The 22,595-nt window shown below is 39.2% G+C and overlaps 1 pseudogene; it reads right to left on the bottom strand.

Annotated features, from left to right (window-relative positions):
* Nucleotides 1-16,469: 16,469 nt before the first annotated feature.
* LOC142442491 (sequestosome-1 pseudogene) lies at nt 16,470-17,151 on the bottom strand (annotated as a pseudogene).
* Nucleotides 17,152-22,595: the final 5,444 nt, after the last annotated feature.

Here is a 22,595-nt window from a genome sequence, read left to right as displayed (position 1 = left end):
GTACAAGCCTAAATAATGATTAAGATACAAGTCGGCTTTAAAACAAGTGATTTTGGATTTTAAGCCTTGCCAAGATCATAAAACAAAGAAAAATCAGCTTGTGTGTGTGTGTGTGTGTGTGTGTGTGTGTGAGAGAGAGAGAGAGAGAGGATTTTAGATTAACTCAATGAATGCATCAACAAAATGAATCTGGGTTTATTAAATTATAATTGCAGAAAGAAGCTATAAGGAGTGCTATTTAGGAAGGCAGATATTTAAATATAAACTATAATTCTTAGAAACCAACACTCGCTACCATTGAGTTGATGCAGACTCAGAGTGAACCTATAGGAAAGGGTGGAACTGCTCCTGTGAGTTGCTGAGACTGTCACTTTTTATTGGATTGGAAAGCCTCATATTTCTCCAGGGAAGCAACTAGTAGTTTCAAACTGCTGACTTTGTGGATTTCAACACATTGGGTAACCACGATGCTAAGGAGCTATGTAAACTATCATTAGAGAATAGAGCCTAACATAACATCCCAATGCATAACCCACTATGACACCATGGTTCCCACTCACAGCCAAACCTGAATGCAAAAGTAGAATGAAACTTGAGCAATATACCTTCAGAGAGAGTGGGGGAGGAGAAAACACAACTACTAAATGACTTTTGAGTTGTATTCATGATCATACAAAGAGTGTAATGATAGTATTAAAGTAACTTAGGTGATGACATTGTGGCGGCTAAAAAGAAGACTGACCTGAATCTTGGAAAATACACCTTTGAGACATGGAAGGATAAAGTATCTTAATTTCAGAAATTAAATTGCTCTACTAAGTTTTGTATGCACACATAAACAATACATACCCACATTTTTCAATGTTTTCAGATTATCCAATGCTTTCAGATAGTAATTAATCAAAGTTTTCAGATAGTTAATATTATATGTTTGAACTATTAAGAGGCAAATATGAATATAATTTGAGACAAAATGATATACTATGTAGTTTTAAAATTATGGATTGTAATAATCTTGAATGGAATGCTAATACCCATTACAAAGTCATAATTGGTCTTGCTGTTTTAGATGCTTCCTACTCCGTTTCTCCTCACTGCGGCCCCGTGTGCAATAGGAGGACTCGTTCCTGATTGTGTGCCCGTCTCACAATTGTGCCCATTGTGGCAGACACTGTATCAATTCATTTTACTGAGAGTACTCCTTTTTTGTTCTATTGATCCTCTACTTTATCAAGAAGTATGACTTTTTTCAGGGAACGAGGCCCCATATGTCATGTCTAAATTATTTAAGAAGTCCTTTCTTCAAAGAAGCATTCTTATTGTACTTTTCCCAAAACAGATTTGTTTGTTCTTCTGGCAGTTCATGGTATTTCAATACTCTTTGCCAACATTTAAATTCATCAATTTCTAAACAAAAGTTTTAAAATGTGTCCTCGGATCCACTTGGTCTTTTTATTTCTTCTTGGCTGTTCAACATTTTGCTTCCTTTATATATTGATGTCCTTGGTGTCACACTACTGCATGTTTGGTCTTCTGTTATTAACATTTATATTAATGTATCAAATTTAAAAATCTTCTCTTTCAGTGTTCTCTAAATTCACAAGAGATTGCTCAAGGTTGCATTTTGGCTCTCATGGCTGTGTTTCCCTTTCATTTATTTCAGCATCAACATGCGTTTATGTATAGGTGGAGAATTGATTATCTACTCCAAAGTTAGCCTCTGACATTTTTGAGTGATGCCATGGAGCTTCTTCATCATCTATTTCTACAGATGCAATCAATTTGATTCCTACGTATTCTGCGTTGTGAGGTTCATATGTATCGTAACTGTTTATGTTGCTGAAAAGAGATATTTGCAACAAAGAAGCTTTTGATCGCCTTTATCTCAGGCTGGGTTCTCTGTAGAATCAAAGATGGTGAGAAATTTATAAACTTGGAATCCATTTATACCCATGAATGTAAATTTATCTCTCTCAACCTCTTTCTGTCTATTTATAGATATAATACATTAACATATTATACAGCATATACCATATATTTAATATATAACTTATATTGTATATAAAATATATATAATATAATGTTTTAATATAAGGTACATGAAATATATTTATAGTATGTTATATGCAATATGTTTTTATTGTATAAAATATCATAAAATATTATACTCTATTTTATTAAATATTTTAAATATTTTAAAATATATTTTAAAGTGTTATTAAGTTTTAGATTTAAAAAGAGTGAGCAAAACTGTTAACTTGAGTACTATAGTGGGCCTGACCCAAGTCATGACATTTCTAATGATCTGTACATATGAACATGGGACATTGAGAAACAATGACCAAAGAACTGATGCCTTAGAGTTATGGTGCTAGTGAAGACTGTACCAAGGACTGCCACAAGAACCAACAGATCTGTCTTGGAAGAAGTACAGCAGAATACTTCTTATAAGCACGGACGATGACACTTCATCTCATGAACTTTGAACAGGTGTTCGGCAGAGACCAGTCCCTGGAAAGGATATCAATCTGTGAAGTAGAGAGGCACTGAAGAAGAAGAACCTCAACAAGATGGATTGTCGCAGTGTCTGCAACATGGGTTCCCACAGAGCAACGGTGTTGAGGATGGTGCAGGATGGTGCTTTGTGTTGGCACTGTAGGTAGGGTAGCTATGAACTGGAATTGACTAAATGAAACCTAACAACAGCAACACCAACAATAAAGGATGCTGTAGGAATTTGAATAATAACTGTATTAACTGAATTTCCTTGTAGGCATATAGATATTATTCTATCACATGCAGCATTTACTTCAAGATAAATCTTGATGTGTTATTTTTGAAAAGAAATACAGCAGCATTCTCTTGAATTTATCATTCCTGGTATAATAAGCCATATAATTATCTGACTCGGAATGGGAAATTCCAGTCCTTTTCAGCTCAATAATCCTTAGAATATTAATCTTTATGCATTCCATTTCATTTTGTACAATCTCCTATTTTCCTGAACCTAAGGATTTAAACTTTCTATGTACTGATGTACAATGGATGTTTACAACCATTTCTTTTCATTTCCAGTTGTGCCACAAGAGCAAACAAAGGTCCCCAAACTTCACTGCATCCACTTCATAAGCTTTCCTTCACTTTGAGCAGGGAGTTCTTCTGAAGTAACATTTTATAGTTTGTCTGTCAGAAGGAGCTCTGGTAGTATAGTGGGCTATGCATTGGGCTGCTGACTGTAGGGGCAGAGGTTTGAAACCACCAGGCACTCCAGAGGAGAAAGAGGAGGATGCTAAATCCAATGAAGATTTTATCGTCTTGGAATTTGAAATGGGCATCTGTCCAATAGTGTGCCTCTGAATCAGAATGGAATTGATGGAAACTGAGTGCATTTTCAACATTATTCCAGACAATAATTTACTGGCATTAAAAATCTTAGTGGCTAATATTTTCAGAAGCAGACCACCATTTCCTTCCTCCTCCTCTGTCTCAAATAGCCCTAGAGTCTTGGTGGGACAGTGGATTAAGTATTTGATCGCTACCCACAATGTCAATAATTAGGTCCCATCTGTCTCTCCTCCAGAGGAAGATGTTTTCTGTTCTTGTAATTATTGGCAGCATCAAAAGCTCAACGAAGCAGTTTACCTTGTCCTGCACATCACTCTGAGGTGGAATGATCCTGATGACAGCAAGTGAGTGAGCAGAATAGATCTGAATCTGGATGTTTGGTGAAAACTGTCCATTTGGGGAGACACCACTGGGAGGTGAATTGTTGGTGGCATAGCTCAAGGATCACAGAGTAGGCAAGCCAGCAAAGTCAGACAAACGGACAGACTAGTGGTGGTAAACTGCTCCATACCACAAAGGAGATGTTTCACTAATTGTATTAATTTTCCATTAGTTAGTAAATACAAAAATATCTCTTAAATTTACTGAAATGTAGACTTGTGGTTATACTGATGAAATATAATATGCATAATCAATGAAATTGGTCAAATTAGAAATAATAAATTAATTGTTGAGAATTATTTTAACTTTATCTTAATGTACTTTTTCTGTAAAAAGGGCCATATGTTTGATTGTGTATATGGCTACTTGGTTCTAGAGCTTTATAGCATCTTACTGGAGAGATTTACCAAGACCAAAATGATTACTGAAGCATTCAAGAACAAATGGACATTTGTTCATTACAATTCAAGTGTCCAAATATGATGGGTATGTGTGATGAGTATGTGTGATGGGTATGTGTGATGGGTATGCGTGATGGGTATGTGTGATGGGTATGTGTGATGAGTATGTGTAAGAGCAAAGTACAATTAAAGTCAGCTAAAATGACGAACATTGGGCATGACGTTATTAACCCAATCAGAACATGGAAAAGACCATATTCCAACAATTTAAATGTGAGAAAATCAATATGCTTAAAACCATTTTCTTAGAAGCCAATAAAATCCACTCATGTGGTAAAAACAAAGAGAATTGGCTATTTATTCAGCAGCTGAATAAATCCTCCTAGATTCCTAAGCAAATAATAAACTGTGAGTTCTGTTTTATGAGAAAAAATGTTTTTAAGTTTATTCTGCAAATGTCCCCTTTTATGATCGAAAGGATGGAGACTTAGGGAATTTAAATAATTTGGTTAAACTCACACCTAATTAGGGACAAAACCAAGATTTATCCTCATGTCTATTTGACCTCTATAGCTTCTTTCTATATTGCTTGTGATTGTATAATGCACTATTAGCCTACCAATGTTTACATCAAAATGTTTGAAATCTGTTTAGATATTTATTAACACAATATTAGAAATGGCTCAGTTTCATCCTACTTTGGTTGCAGTTTGTTGAATTCAACATTGCATTTATATGTTTAGCATAAAATGCTGTATATGTATAAGTAACTATCCTTTCCATTTTTAATTTTTTTGTGAAAAATATACAAGGAAACATATTGTAGTTAGATGATCTCTCTATATATACTAAAGTGTGCAGTTATTCCAATGTTTATGCTTCCAGTTATTAACCAGAAGGCCATTGATTCGAATCCACAAGCTGCTCCATGGTAGAAGACATCTAATAATTGGCTCCCACAAAGATCACATGCTTGAAAACACTACAGGGAAATTCTACTCCCAACGTAGGCCCAAGATGAGTCATCATCAACCCCAGGGCATAAGTTACATGTCATTAGCTACATTCTTCAAGTTGAAAAAGCATTCTTGCTATCCTTTCCTAAATTGTCCCATAACCTTTAACCTGAGTTAAATAATGTCTTTGAAGAAAACTCCCTATGTACTCCAACTTACCACCTCTGCAAACTTCTAATAACTTTTAGTTTCTCTGTTTTTGTTGTGGGACAATTCTATTCTGTCATATACAGTTGCGTGACTGTGGATGGTCTGTTGTTTACTTCCTGTACTTGAGGCTACTCATTATTTGTATTCCTGTGGATGGCTTATTTCCCTCAGCCTCATGTCTTCAACCCTCATGAATGTTGTGGCATGCATCAGAACTTCCTTCATCTGGATGGCTGAGTAGTATGTCATGATAGATATATACCATATTTTATTTATTTGTTAATGAGCATTCTCCTTGCTTCTACATTTTGAATATTATGCTGAGTACTGCATTGATATAAAGGTTTCTGTCTAAATCCCTGCCTTCTCTTTTGGAGGTATGCACCTATGATTGGTGTTCTGTGTCATAAGATACCTCGATGTTAAACTTTTTGAGGAAGTGACACAATGACTAGCATTGTCACAGTGCTTGTTCGGTTTAACATTCTCATTAACAATGGAAAAGAGTTTCAGATTTAGTTTATTAGAACCTCATCAGTTTCTTTTTTATTTTTTAATGTTGTACTAATGAAGGTGAGATGATATATCATTGTTTTTGATTTGCATCTCCCTAATGGTTAATGTATTTTTATGGTTAATGTATGTAATATGTTTGCACATATTAACCATTTGAATATTCTCTGTGGTGAAATATCTGCAGACGTCCATTGCCCTTTTGTGAATGGGTTGTTTGTCTCTTCATTGTTAAGTCGCCGACATTTATAAATTTTTTTGACATTAGGCCTTTATCAGATATATGTTTCTCAAAAATATTTCCACAATATTTAGGCTATCTTCATTTTTTGAAAAGTCTTCAATGACAGAAAGTATTTCATTTTCACGAGGTTCCATTTATCCCTTATGCCTTTGTCAGTTATGCCTGCTATCAGTTCCTATAAAAAGTTGTAATCTCAGAAACTCAATAGAAGGTCTTTATGAGTTAAAAACAGCTTGATAGCAGTCGGTGGGTGAGTACAGCCAATACAAACCCATTGAGTCTATGCCACCTAAATATTCGGTAAGGACAGAATCGAACTATTCCTTTGAAATCTCAGCTAAATCTTTCGGAGAGAAAACAACCTCAGACGGCACTCGCTGGTGGAGAGGCTGGTAGGGCAGAACTGCTGACCTTGAGACTAGCAAAAGAACGCATAATTTACTGCATCATGAAGGAAGGGAGCCCCTTAAAGAAGTGAATTGACACCGTGAATGCATCAATAGGTTCAGGCATCAGAACAATTAGGAGGATGGTACAGGACCATGAGGTGTTTTGTTCTGTGGGGCATAGGGTCATTGTGTTAGACAGGGTTGACTAGGGAAACAAATTCAATGTCATTCATGTAAGTGTACGGAAGAGTTTCATATCAAGAGCATTTATATACCAGGAAAACATCTCAGCCCAGTCCAACTCAAGTCCATAAGTCCAATACTAGTCTATAAGTCCCTCTGCAGACTCATGCAGTCACAAGCAATGATGCAGAAAGTAGGAAAATCAAAGGTCAGCAGGTACAAAGTCACGTGGATCCAGTACTGCAGTTCATCACAGGGCTCTGGAAAGTCTCAGAGTTACCTGCGAGAGAGAAGGTGAAGGCGAGGGGAGCAGGGGTGGAGTAGGGTCCCAGAGCCTGTCTTCTGAGAAGGCTACGTCCACCAGGAGGCACCATTAGGCTCCATTAGGCTGTGACCCCTACACTGTTATATATCTTCAAGTTGACATGAAATGGTGTAACAACGACAGTCACTTTGGGTTAGAACCCATTCAATGGCACCTAAGAACAACAACAACTCAAAGATACATATACAGCAGAATAGAATTGAACACTGCCCACGATGATGCCATTGTCACATGCATTGCTGTCTATAAGCTCATTGTTCCAACAACTATTGATTAACTGATTAAAGATCTTCCTGTGTTTTTCCTGACTATCTCTCTACTTTACCAGGCCTGAAGTGCTTCTCCAGGAGCTGTCCCCTTCTGATCTCATGTAACAAGTTTGCAGGAAAAGTCTCACTTGCCTCCAGTCTTAAGGAGCAGTCTGGCTATACTTCTTTCCAGACAGATTTTTTTCATTTAAAAACTTTAAAAACATATTTGCAGAAGATTTACCCAATGAAATTTGTAGTTTTATCTCCCAACTATTCTATTTAAATGCCTGCCTCTTTTTCTACATAAAGATTTTCCATGAGAAAAATTAAGTTTCCTTGAGGAAATCGATCAAGTTTACACTTTGCCATTCCCCCCAAAATAGTTATAAACATCTGAGACTTAAATTTCTTCCCATATTTTTAAAAGTTTTTGATATTACTGATTTGTCATTCTTTTTCTAAAAGAATTTTTTTCAATGAGATTCTTCTAGGAATAAAATCAAATATTTCATTTTTCAATTAGTTATCCCTTTATTTATTTCTATATGCTTCCACTAAGTTTCTATGGATAGATTTTCAAAGGCTGTTATTTAAAGGAATAAATATAGACTCCGCAGAGGGACACATTTTCTCACTAGATTAACTCTACATCTGTATGTTGAAGCACATGCTGAAGTCATCACACCAGTCAGGAAATACTGAGTCTACACCACAACACTAGCCATGATTTTCCATTCCAGTCCTTAGGAATGTCATTGATTTTCCAATAACACGTACATATATATGCACAACTGAATGAGAGACTAATATTTTTAACAATTCAAGTAACATTTCTCCTTTTTCTAGTTAAATTCCAATGAATTAATTTAAGGTTGATTGAAAGCACCCAGATAATTGCTGAGTTATTTTTTAAAAGATAGATAATTGTGTTCAAGCAAGAGAGAAATCAAGGGAACACATAACAAAGTGCAAGAACTTGAGAAAGATATGCCTGCAAACACTGCTGAAAAGAGAGGCTGTAGACAAAGGAGGATATACTGAATTGTGGTAAGCTGGTCATTAATTTATTTAGTGTTACGTGTCAAAAATATGAATTTATTCTATTTTCCCTATTAGTTTTTCTTCATTGTATCAATTCTCAATATCAAAATGATATTCTTAGGATCTTAGTACTTCTGAAGTGCAGTTCTTTGGTGTGACCCTTGTCTCTATAGTCTTTGTAACCATAAAGAAACCTATACATAAGGAGGAGAGGACCATAATTTAGGCAGTGGTCAGTTTTGCCATTCTACTGAATACAAAAGAGCGGCATTTCATAAATAGAAACAGAGAGTTCTATAATGATGTAGAAAGAAAGAAGAAGAACCACCAGTGGAGCCAGTAAGAGATCACTGAAGGAAATGCTGGAAGCCCCAGGCCATAACACTCACTGAGACCGTGAGACAGAGCAGGGTGCTTCCAGGCCCATGGAACTAGTGAAGCTGCGTGCCTTTGCCCACAAGACTGGCTTTCCAAGTGTAATATACTCTGTCCATTTAGCAGCATTACAGGATCTATGTGCAAGCAAGGCGGAGATCAAAGAACTGCATAAGAGAGCCCAAGAACCATAGAAAGATACACCTGCAGACATGGTTGCAAAGAGAGGCTGAAGACAAAAGAACTGAATCCTTAATGTTTTTGATCATGACATTTGGTAAACTGTTGTCTTCCCCAAGGAACCCCTCCCCCCTATTATGGGACCAACAGTTTCTCCCAGGTCACTCTGTCAGCTGAATTTGATGATCCTTTGTAATGGTTACAGAATAAGTCACATACAAAAAAAAAAACACAAACAATGAATATTGTCTGTGGGAACTATTTAATCATTGCAACTGATTATTAAACCCAGCAGGAAAGCAGAATGCCCTGGAGAGTCTTCCATATTAGAAAAGGGTAAGGGATTTGGAGAGTGGAAGCAGATGTGGAGGTGGATTCTCCTTCCCCCATTTGTAACTTAAGGAAGTCAAACATAGCCCCCACGCCATGACTTCAGGACTATAATTTTAGGATTTCATTTCACATGTAAGACTGAAACAAATAAACAAAGATTTGTTTTTCACTAATATTTTTTTTCAGAACCACTTCCAAAAATGATACATAATAAGACTGTAGGTCATAAAATGTTTCAGTTGTCAATAGAATAAATGTACTATCAAAAAGTATTCAGGTAGAAGGATATTTTTCTATAATGTTGGATTAAATAAAATTGCAGTCAGAATTTTTTTTTAAAAATCCACCAAATCTCTAGGTAGTAAAATATTAATTCCTAAAGCAAGACCTTGGCAAAAAATGCACACAGGTCATATTTTGCCCCCTTTGGCTAAACTAAGAAAAAGAAGAATTCAGATCCACATGAGAAACCAAAGGCCATTTGCCACAAGGCAGAGTTGCAACGTGTGACCACTAGCTGACCTTCTTTTCCTCTATTATGGGACCAACAGTCCCTCCATGTCACTCTACCTTTCAGATGAATTTGATGATCCATTGCAATGGTTACAGATAGTTCACAAACAACACTCATCATTAAGGAGGCTTATTAATTTGTCATTATTAGATTTAGACTGTGAGATTTCTGGGATGATGTTCCCCAGTTTTTGTTTCTCAATGCTGAAAGAATTCAGGAAGCAGAAGCATTTTTAAAATTTTTATTTATTTTTATTTTTTTGCTCTGGAACACTTTTTTAAATGAATCATTCTTATTGGGAGCTCTTACAGATATTATATCAATCCATAATTCAGTTAGATCAAGCATAATTTTACAATTGCTACCATCATCAGTTTCAAAACACTTTCTTCTTGAACTCTTTTATATCAGCTGCCATTTGTCCCGTCCCCCCATACCCTGCCTAGCCCTAACAACTCTTATTATTATATATGATGATAATGATGATGATTTGCTGTATCTTACACCATCCAATGTACTCATTCACCTGAAATTCTGTTATTCCATCCCTTCAAGTGGGGTTATGTAGTCATCATTGCTATCAGCTCCCCCTTTCCACTCCCTCATCTTCTTTCCATACCCTTAGATAATCATTACTCCTGCTACTGTTTCTGAAGGGTTATCTATCTTGCTTTCATGCATTGAACACTCTTAATTATACAAATGAACATTAGCAGGTCTCACAAGGTTAATAAGGTAAAACAAAGACTATAGTAGTAAGGGAAGGAAATATTAAAGAACTAGGAAATATTAAAGAACTGGAGGATAGTTATGTGCTTCATTACCACTTCCTGGATTTATCATCCCTTCCATTTGGCCCTTCTGTGAGGGACTATCCAATTATCTTGCTGATGAGTTTTGGTCCTTCACTTTGTCCACACTCTTTTGCATCTATTTGATTGTTTGTTTTTAAACTTCTGATACTTAGCCCAATGGACACCTTATGAACACACAGGCTGGTGTACTTCTTCCAGGTGGGCTTTGTTTTTTCCCTGCTAGTTGGCCACTTATTTAATTTCAAGTCCTTAAGGCATCAGACAATATATCTTTTAATAGCCAGGCACCGTTAGCTTTCTTCACCACATTTGCTTATGACCCTTTTTGTCTTCAGTGATTGTGTTGGGAAGGTATCATACAGTGCATGACAAAGGTGTGCATAAGTAAGTGTGGTTAAGAAGGCTGATGATGCCTGGCTATCGAGAAATATAGTGTCTGGGGTCTTAGAGGCGTGAAAGTAAACAAGTGGCCATCTAGCCCAGGAGAAACAAAGCCCACATGGCGAGGTGGGGGGAATCATATCATCATGAATGAGGGGAGCATGTGATGGGGACCCAATGCCCATCTGTAGACAAATGGACATCCCTTGCAGAGGTGTAATAGAGAGGAGATGAGTCACTCAGGGTTCAGTATAGCAATAATGAAACTCACAACCTTCCTCTAGTTCTTAAACGCTTCCTCTCCCAACTATCATGATCTCAATTCCACCTTGCAAACCTAGTTAGACCAGAGGATGCACAGCGGTACAGATGGGACTGGAAACACAGGAAATGCAGGACAGATGAACCCCTCAGGACTAGTGGTGAGAGTGGCGATAATGAGAGGGAACAGAGGGTAGAAAGGGGAAACTGATCACAAGGATCTACATATAACCTCCTCCCTGGGGGATGGGCAAAAGAAAAGTGGGTGAAGGGAGACGCCTGGCAGTGTAAGATAAGATAAAATGATATAAATTATTAAGGATCCATGAGGGAAGGGGGAGCGGAGAGGAAGGAAGAGGGGAAAAGGGAAACTGAGGAGCTGATTCCAGTAAGCCAAGCAGAAAGCGAATTTTGAGAATGATGAGGGCAATGGATGTATAAGTGTGCTTTACACAATTGATGTACATGTGGATTGTGATAAGAGTTGTATGAGCCACAAGAAAATGGTTTTTGAAAAAGAGAGAGAGACCAAAGAACTAGAAAGGCAAGGCTCCCAGAGCCATTTATCCCTGTCCTTCAATTAACCCTACATGTGTTTATCAGGCACGTTGGCACAATAAACTAACTACCTCAGTTCTAAAATTCATGGGGAGGAAGGTGTAGCATTCCTGGCCATGTTTGATCAATTGCAATATGTCTGAGATTAAATACTAAGAGGTACATGCTGGTTATACATGATAGTAGGGCAGGAGTAAAGGAAAAAGAAAAATAGTAAAGAAGAAAGTAAAAATTCTGTATTTCAGTATAAATATGGATAGGTATACATGTAAATATATGAAGTGGGGTGTATTTATCTATGCATATATGTATGTGTCAGAACAACAAATAAGCAGATGTACTTTGGACCTCTACATAAATCTTACCTCAGTATAAGAATGGTTTGTTCTAATAATGCTTCAGGAGCACCTTTTTAATCCAATGAACTTTCATGAGGGAAAGGGAGGCTTTGGGGAGTACAGTCTCAGATAGTACATGCTATCTCTGAGAAACATGCAAGGCTGCATGGTGGGGCTGTGGGAAAGCTTGTGCCCCAAAATCACCTCATCAGACCGGGACAGAATGAAAAATCACATGGAAAAATGATCCTCGAAGGAGTCCTGGAACTGAAAAGGGAAGAAGCATGGATCAACCTTGGAAGCTGGCACAAGTGCACATTGTGCAGCATGGGAGAAATCCTGCAGTTGAACCTGAATGAGAGAGCAGCTGGCCCTCAGCCTTCACTATGTGTCCCCTCCCATCCTCACTGGTGGGGGTTATAGTTGAGGGAATTGGCCATTCTTAGTGGCTGAGTTTGGGAGCATGTGCAACGTACTGTTGCTGGTGCCTAGTGTATGTTCCCAGGTTGACCTTCACATGGGTCTAGGTGACCTTGGTCTGTTCATGCCCAGCTTTGGATTGTCTCCATAATGTGTGCTTGATTTCTTTCAAATCCCTTTATTGTGGCATGCCCAGGTAAATTTTCTTTAACGAAGGCATTCCATGGAGACACCCCCCCACCTTACCACCACCACCACCGCCCTATATCCCTAATCGTTCAATACTATAATGTTTTTGGCATTGCTGTGCTTCTGGATGCTGTGCAATTGGTACTTCAAACAGCAACAGGATCACTCACAAAGAACAGGTTTCAACAGAGCTCCCAGACTAAGAGCAGACTTGGAAGAAGGAGTAGGCTGCTGACTTCAGATGAGTTGGCCCTGTAAAGCCTGTGGATAGCATTGAACCATTGTCACTTAGTGAAAATCTAATGAATAGAAGCAAAACATTTGACAAAGATAGTGCCAGTGGATAAGCCTCTCATGATAGAAAGCATTAGATATATGGCTGAGGATGAGCTGCCTTCTCAAAGTAGAGTCAACCAAAACAAAGCTGATGAAATAATGCCAGTGTGAAGAAAGCCCATGGGACGCTCATTTGCTAGTGGGGCACTATTCAAAATTAGAAGAAACAGCTGCGAACATCGATTAATAATTGTAAGTTGGAATGTATGAAGTACAACAAATCTAGCAAAACTAGAAGTAATTAAAATTAAAAATGAAATGGTACATATAACAATGGATGTTCTAAGTATTTGTGATCTGAAATGGATTGCTATTGGCAATTTGGGATCAGAAAATCAAAATGTCTGGTGATGGGAATGACACAATTTAGAGGAAAGGCTTGCATTCATTGTCAGAAAGAATAGTTCCAGAACTATCTTGAAGTAGAATGCTGCCTGTGATAAGAGAAGGTCTATCACCAGTCAAGGAAGCCCAATCAGTACAATTATTATTCAAATTTATGTACCAACCACTAAAAATTGTGATGCATAAATTTAAGAATTCTACCATGTTCAATCTAAAATTGATCAAGCATACAATCACAATGCATCGATGCAAAGGTTGGAAATACAAAGGAAGGAACGGTGGCTGTATAATATGATCTTGGTGATAGAAACAAAACTGGAGATCCCATGCCAGAATTTTGAAAGACCAACAACTTCTTCACTGCAAATACCATACCTTTATTTCAACAACATAACAGTAATATATACCTGGACTTCTTGAGATAGAATATATAGAATTATCTGTATCTGAATTATCTGCAATTATCTGAATTATCTGTAAAATTGAAAGAGAAGCTGCATATTAACAACTAAAACTAGGCCAAGGGCTGACTGTGGAATAGACCATCAACTGCTCCTATGTAAGATTGAAGTTGAAAAATGATAACAAGTTCATTAGAATCAAAATATGAACTTCGTAAATCCCAAGTGATTTGAGAATATCTTAACAAGAGCTTTCACACCTTAGACACTAATGACCAAAGACATGAGGAGCTGTGGGAGGACATCAAAAACATCATACGTGAAGAGAGGGAAAAGTCAATTAAAGGAGATAGATAAAAGAAAAGATCAAAGTGGATGTCAGAAGACTTTCTGGAATTTGCTCTTACTCACAGAGCAGGTAAGGCAAATGGAAGAAATTATAAAGTCAAAGAGCTAAACAAAAATTTTCAAAGGGCAGCTTGAGAATACAATGTAAAATATTATAATGAAATATGCAAATCTCAGAGTTAGAAAATTTTAAAGGAAGCACATGCCCTGCCTATCTTAAACTGAAAGAACTCACTTGAAAAAAAATACTGCCTTAAGTTAAAATAGTGAAGGATCCTCTAAGGAAAAAGTTGAAAAAGTGCAGGAAATATCAAAAGGAGATGGAAAAAATAAACAGAGTCTCTGTTACAAAAATAATTAATCAACATTCAACCATTTTAAGAGATAGCATATGATCAAGAACCAAGAACCTGAAAGAAGAAAGTCAACCTTCACTGTAAGCATTAGACAGCACAAGGCTCCAAGAATGGATGGAATAACAATTGAAATGTTTCACCAAGGTGATAAAGCAATGGAAAACCTTACTTCTCTATGCCAAGAAATATGGAAGATAATTACTTGACCAACTGACTAGAAGATAACTATGTTTGTACTCGGTCCAAAGAATGGTGACCAAATAGATTGCTCAAAATATAGAGCAATATAATTAATATGACATGCAAGTAAAATTTTTAAAAATCATTTCACCGTGGTGGCACCAGTACTTTGGTAGGGAGCTGTCAGAAGTTCAGGCTGAATTCAGAAGAAGACTTGTAACAAGGGATGTCAGGTGAAACATGGCTGAAAATAGAGAATACCAGAAATATGTTTATTTGTGTTTCACTCACTATACATCATAGACAGTTGTGTATGTGGATTAAAATCAAAGATGGATAACCTTGAAGACCATGGGCATCCAGTAACATGAATCGGTGCCCATGCAGAAGCAGTACGTGGAACAAGAGGCAGTTGTGAGAACAGAACAAAGATAAACTTCATGGTTTAAAATGAGAAAATATGTGCAGTGAGGTTTTGGCATCTCACCATATAATTCAATCTGTATGGTAGGCAAACAGTTAGAGAAGCTGGATTACAATAAGAAGAAAGCAGCCTCAGAATTGGAGAAATGCTTACTAGTAACAACCTGCGATATGCAAATGCCACCTTGTTCGTTGAACCTGAGGATGGCTTGAAGTACTTGCTAAGGAAGGTCAAGGGTTGTAGCTTTCACTATGAATTAGAACGCAGTGTAAAGCAAACCCAAATCCTCACAACTAGATCAATTAGTAACATCATGATAAATGGAAAAACATATTGAAGATGTCAATGATTTCATCTTGCTTGTTTCCCAACCAATGCTCATAGAAGCAGCAGCAGAGCGATCAACAACTCTCTGGATTAGGCAAGTGTGATAACCAGCATATGATCTCCTTCAAGTTGAAAAGAAAGGATATTGCTTTCAGGACGAAGGAGCACTTGATCCAAGCTGTGGTATTTTCTAACATCTATTATGCATGTGAAAAATTTGAACAGTGAATAAGGAAGACAGGAGAAAATCAATGCATTTGAACTATGGTGATAATACCATTTTGGGCAAGAAACAAGTCGATCTGTTTTAGAAGAAGTACATCCAGACATCTCCTTAGAGGCAAGTGTGGCCAGACCTGATCTCACATACTTTGCACATGTTATTGGGAGAAACCAGTTCCTGGAAAAGTACATCATGCGTGGTACAGTGGAGGAGCAGCGAAAAAGAGGATAGCCCTCACGGAGACTGATGGACCCAGGGGCTGCAACGATGGCTCAAACACAACAATGGGGAGGATGGCGCAGAACTGGGCAGTGTTCATGTTCTGTGGTGTATAGGGCCACAGTGGGTCAGAACCAACTTCATGGCACGTAACAGCAGTGGCAACAACCAGATTGGGGACTTAAGAAGTCATCACAAGCCAGGATCAGGAAACAGGAAACATGCGGTCATTTGCACATGGCACCCCTTCACCTCCATCAGCAGCCACATACATATCTCTTTTGTCCTGATTTGCAGTCATTTGACCCCTTAGCTTGTGCCTCCATGGTCCAGGCAGCCTGCTTCACCCTTCTCTGCTTCATAGTCTTTTTTTTGCTTCTGGTATATGCTATTTACTCAAAGGAAAAAAAAATCCACCTTTGCCCCAAAGGATGAAACAGAAGGATTAATAAGCTCAAGAGAGTCACAACCAAATGCAATCATGTTAACAGAAGTAGATACAGCTCTGGGTTTCCTAGAACTGCTGTGTTTGTGGAAGAGTTGCCCTTGGGCAATCCTGTGGCCCCTCCGCAATCCTGATATACTGCACTGCAGGGCTCTTGTGATGACGCAGAGCAGGCTCCAGGAGTACAGGTGCACCGATTGGAGGATATCGTTGATGAAGAAATGGCCCTCCAGCATGACAGGTTTCCAAGAGCTCAGGGTGCCTAAACATGAGGTTCACCTGTTTCATTGGAGCTGGGGCAGGCATCCCCTGCCCGAGGAGGCCGTGGGCTCCGGTTGCCCGGTGGGCCCATTTCCCAGCTTGGCCACGCGAAGTGCCCATGTTTCAGTTTCCGGAGCCAGCAGCTATGAGCCACAGCCTCAGAGTGTGCCATGGGGCGGAAGGAGGCAAACTTGGTGCGCTCGCTGTGCATGCCCTTGCCCTCGCAGGCAGCACACAGGGCATAGTTTGGGCAGACACTGCACATGTAGCGGGTCCCCACGACACGGCCATTGCAACCATCACAGATCACATTGGGATGCGCCAAGCTAGTAGGCACCTCCTGAGCACACATGGGGCGGTGCTCCCGCCGGCACTCCTTCTTCTCTTTGATGTAAATACGGAAGATGTCATCCTTCACATAGGACAATGCCATTGTCAGCTCCTCATCACTGGAAAAGGCAACCAAGTCTCCATCCTCATCGCGGTAGTACGCCTGGAAGCCTCCAGGCCGCAGCCGGGGGAACACTGCGGCCACCGGCTCAGCAGCGGCTCGCAGGACCGGGCTGCGCTGCGGCCTGGGCTTCGGCCTCTGGCTTGGCGCTGGCGCAGAAGCTGAAGCTGCGGATCTCATGGGCCTCTTCTTCCTTCCCCAGAAGGTAGGCCTCGACGGTGAGCGGCGCCATAGCTGTAACGGTCACGCTGAGTCGGAGCCGAACTGGACCCGCTTCACAGTCTGCAAATCTTGTAATGTTCCCTTCTCTCTGTTTCCTGTCTCCCTACCCCAACCACTGGTCCTGGCATGGCTCCACTGCCGTGTCCCATGGTATCTGTGCTGCAGTCTCTGCTCTTGGCCTCCTTCACTTTAGATGGAGCTCTGGAATGAGCTCCACTGGTGGCTCTTTCCTTGGTGATGTTAGGATTATCTCTGATTTGCTTCTGTGGAAGCCTAGTCGAATGGCAACTAAAACTGCCCAATCTCCTCAATGAGTTTTTCACACACTGTGCTTATGTGGCTAATTTATGTATTTGATAGGATTACAGAGACATGGACAAGAGAGCCCTGCTGTGAAATGTCCCTTCACCTTAACCATAATGTGGAAAGATCAGTGCCAACTTGATGATGAGCATCTGCAGAAAAAGTGTAGTTTCAAAACATTTGTTAATCCTACTTGTGAAACTACTGATTTGACAGTTTAGCTAAAAATCATAACATAGATTTCACACCCATGAACTTCGATGTACTTGCAATCGGAGAATTCAACCTCGCCTCTAGAATCCCTGATTTCAGAATATGAATACTGTGAAAAAAAATGCTTGTTATTACTGAACTAGATTTTAGTAGGCTATTATATTATATTATATAATAATATGCAATAGCAAATAATTTAAAAATAGTTTTTTCAATTACATGAAAAATAGTATAGCCCTTAAAATGATACTGAATGCACCTGCAAAACAAAGCTATGTTTAAGTTAAACTAGAACATGGTGCAGTCTTTTATACATTCACTTGAGATTTTATTATAGATCTATCATCAAACGAATTGATTCCTTGCCAAGTGTCACTAAGAGCATGCATTTGATTATCTAAATAAATTCTCAATTTTAACTTTATTTTTATTTGGTGTTTAACATCATAGATACTTTATGTCATCAATAATTACTACAACAATCTGTTATCCTCAATAACAGCAGATTGCCTTCTTTCTTTTGAAGAATATGAGTATTGGCATATCCTAAATGATATTAACAGATAAAATGATGGTCAAAATTCATCGCAGGTTTATTTATTTTATAAACCTGCCTGAATAATAGTGAAATGAAGCAAACTTGATTTTTAAATTAAAAGAATAAGAGTTGTTGCTATTGGGTGGAAACTCGTCCCCAAATGGGAAAATGTGTAAAACACCACATTTTCTACTAAAATAAACAGTACGTATCTCTGTGTCACAGAACATGTATAATTTATCTTCTAAATCTTCCTAACAAAATATTTTTCCAGCAAACTATTTGATTTAATAAAGACATTGTTTTCTCTGAAATAAAAGTCATCAAAAATTTAATATGTGTGTTGAAACTTGATTGTGCATGAGCATCATACTTGATAAAATAAGACAAAACAATTGAAACAAAACAAAAGTAAATCACTCTCCAATGTCAAAAATCTTGATAATCTAAAAGGAACATCACATAGCCCTCTCAAGGGAAACTTCCATATAGTCATATTAATTTTATTTTTCCTTAAATTTGGCAATTTGCAAAGAAATTAAGATAATTTTAGAAATTCCATTTCAAATCAAATATTTTCTATCTCTGAACATCGTTGATTAAATCCATTTCATTTTTAAAAGTTGTCTTCATATTGTGTCTGTCTTCATATTTCAAAAGGAAACATTATACAAATCAGGAGAGAACATGGTATTGCCCTCTGTTTGGCAAGCCCATGTAATTCTGTCCATTGGGCTAGAAACTTAATCAAAAGGTCTATGGAAAACCTTAGGCCTACGTCCTTTTTTATGGCCCCCTACTTGGAGTGTCAATCTATCCATATTCTGCTGCATAAAACCCTTTTCAAGTAGGCAAAGCAGGCATATTATTTTGAGGTGAAATGAGCCTGATTTAAGCCATGGTATTTACAATTGTCTCCCAGGCCTGGAGAGTTGGATAACGAATAAAGAAAACTGAAGACGAATCAATGCATTCAAATTAAGAAGTAGGTGAGGAACATTGAAAGTACCATCAATTGTCAAAAGAACAAACAAATGTGTCTTGAAACAAGTACAGTCAGGATGTTGCTTAGAAATAGGATGCTAGACTAGTGTCATACACTTTGGACACGTTCTCAGGGGAGAACACTCCCTAGATTGCTAGGTGTTGAAAGTTGATTTAATCAGGTTTTACTTTCGTGGAGAAAAACTAGCTAGCTTCCCTCAAGTGGTTTACCAGCACAGCAGAGGAGCCACGCACAAGACAGTGCACAAAGATAGTAAGCAGAGCAAAGATTAAATCGACAATGTACTCTTCCATCACAAAGTGGATCACCTCATGATTTAAGGAATCGGACAACATGTAGGGGTATAACATTGGATTTTAAAGGGGTCAGGTAGCAGTACCCCATTGGCTCACAACATACTTAACCTATTTTCCCATTGGTCCTATTCTTGTATCCTGATTGGTCTTCATTCCTTTGATTGGTCTTGTGCATAATCCATGGCTTGTTTACCTCATTATCATAGGGTGGTGTTAGTCAATAGATTATCTGGACATGACCACTGGAATGGATAATGTCAGTCAGTTTGGATCAGATAGTGTGGTGTAGGCATGAGTCATCCATACATGACAGGTGGAATGAATCAGTTGAGATATTTCAGGATAAATCCTTCAGCCCTCAGCGGTCATCCAGGCCGCTAGCTGACCATGACAAGGACATCAAGTTTGGTAAAGGAGAAGCTTATCAGAAAAAGAGGAAGATTCTCAACAAGGTGGGGTGACATACATCGCAACAATAGACTGACACATAACGACAACTGTGAGGATAGAAATAACTGGGTAGTGTTTTGTCCTGCTGCACATAATTTGAGAGTACCTACCAACTGCCTACCAAGTTATCAGTGAGGTTGATTAATTAAAGACCCTTCTGGAAGAAAACAAAAACAGAAAATGACCTTGGGCTCTTTCCAGCTCAATCCTCTGATTTTTCTAATCAGCAGTAGTGTCTTGTTTTGAGCAAGATAGGCGGGAAGTAATTATACCTGGAAAAAAAAATCCTCCTTGCCAATGCATCTATTCTGATTATAGCAACCGTAGGACAGGGTAGAACTGCCCCTGCGGGTTTCTGAGACTCGCTCTTTATGGGAGTTGAGTTTCTTCCAGGGAGTGGTTGGTTGTTTGGAAGCGCTAACCCTGTGAGTTTCATAACAAGGGCTCCTTCAAATCAAACAAAATTCACTGCCATTGAGTTGATGCCAACTCACAGTGACCCTTTAGGCCAGGTTAGAACTGGCCCAGTGAGTTTTCAAGACAAACTCTTTGTAGGAGTAGAAAGGTCCACCTTTCTATTGGAGAGGCTGGTGGTTTGGAACAGCCCCCTGTGCCACCAGGACCCCTCAGCTAGTCCAACAGACTTAGTACAATGTAGCCCTGGGCCCTGAATTCTGCCAATGGGAACCTCCCCACATTAGCTGGTTTTATGGAGGTCTCCTTGCTATGGCTTGTTCTTATGAAGTTTGATTCCTGGGCTGTTAAGGTGGGGAGGTTGGGGGCAATAGCAAGCTCCAAACCCATGTGACTTTTTGTTAGGGTACACAGATAAACTGCACACACACACACACACACACACACACACACCAGCAGCTGCAGCAGTAACAGGGTCCGTAGAGAGTTAGGCCACAAGTTTATTAACGCAGAACGCCCACTAGTGTGTTAAGATGGGGACCTTGTCTAGAGGGGAACGCTCCTAGTGATTATGCTATGTTCACAGGGCCAGGGCTGCTACTCTCCAGATAGTCAGGCAACCTTCTAGAGACTCTGTTTGTCCTTGGTCTCATACGGTATTTATTTCAGTTTTATCTTGGCTATTGCTCTGGGTCACCATGTCTCAGAATTATCTTTGAGTACAGTCCTGTGTCAAAATTTTACTGGGACCTGGTTTCAAGTTTAAGGTGTTTACCAAGCCAGTTCTCACAGGGTCCTTGGTTCATTCCCACAGCAAGCAGGGCAGTGGTCCTGTTCTGTCCCTGGATGTTCTCTACAGTGTAGCTGCTTCCTCTTTCAGGTAGGGGCCTCTTCCCCCGCCCCTGCACTCCAGACGTCATGCTATGCCTTTGTCCCCAGACCTAAAATCCAAGAGTCTTTCAGGTCATTGTGAGGCAAATATGAATATCTTATCTTTATATATCCTGCCTTTTCACTACCTCTGATCTACTGTTAAGGAAATATGTTATCTGCCCTTGACCTTATGTTGTGCTGCAGAGGCATGTATCTCCACCCCTCCTTAGTGTTATATCCATGCTATAGTCCCGCCTTTCCTCTTTTCCCATTTCTGTCTCGGTAATTATATGATTATTAAAGAGAAGAGCTGGAAACACAGGGAATACAGGACAGGTAAACTCCTCAGGCCAATACCAGGAGGGTAAGGGTAAGGTGGGGGAAGAAAATGGGAACCAATCACAATGATCTACCTATAACACCCTCCCAGGGGGATGGACAACAGACAGTGGGGTAAATGGAGACATCGGACAGTTCAAGACATGAAAAAATAATAATCATTTATAAATTATCATGTGTTCGTGAGGGAGGGAGAGGAAAATAAAAAGCTGAGGCCATGGACTCAAGCAGAAAGAAAACGCTTTGAAAATGATGGTGATAACATATGTACAAATGTGCTTAGACAATGGGTGTATGTATGGATTGTGATAAGAGTTGTATGAGCCCCCAATAAAATGATTTTTAAAATAATAAATAAATACAACCCCACCCGCCAAAATAAAAAAGCTTTCTCTTTCTGTTGTTTGAGAGTGAAGGAACGCCAGTTCACATATGTACTACCCAAAACCAAATCCAGACTCACTGCTGACAGACTAAAACAGTCCCTGTGGGTTTGGAAGGCTATCAATTTTTATGAGACAAGAATGTCTCATCTTTTTCTCCAAACATGGTTTTTAGAGACCATTTTATTAAGCCTTTATTGAAACAGAGACAAAACAAAGACAAGTGGGATGAAAGAAACCATCAGCATAAGGTCAAGATCACTCACTGTCATTAAATTAATGCTGACTCTTAGTGACCTCCTGTGGGTTTGCAAGACCCTCACCGTTGATGGGAGTAGAAAGCCAGCCGTTCTCCTGCGGAGCTGCTGGTGGTTTGGAGCTGTGGAGAGGACCATGGGGATCAGCGCCCAATGCATAACTGTTAGGTAGCTAGCTTAGGGACAGGGGTTGTCCCTCTCAGGCCTATAAGCCCCCCCACCGCACCCTCAGGGAGGCTGGAAAGAAATCAGGCAACCACTGAACACCTCTGAAGACTCCAAACTGAGCGTGTGCAAACACAAGCCCCCTAGGCCCAGGTAGAACCAATATCTTGGACACACCCACTTAAGTACGTCACACAGGTGGGCCTAACTCAGCCGA

Source organism: Tenrec ecaudatus, chromosome 3 (assembly GCF_050624435.1).
Source record: "Tenrec ecaudatus isolate mTenEca1 chromosome 3, mTenEca1.hap1, whole genome shotgun sequence".
Classification (NCBI taxonomy): Eukaryota; Metazoa; Chordata; class Mammalia; order Afrosoricida; family Tenrecidae; genus Tenrec; species Tenrec ecaudatus.
The sequence above is the reverse complement of the archived record's forward strand: the minus strand, read 5'-3'. Positions and strand labels throughout refer to the sequence as shown.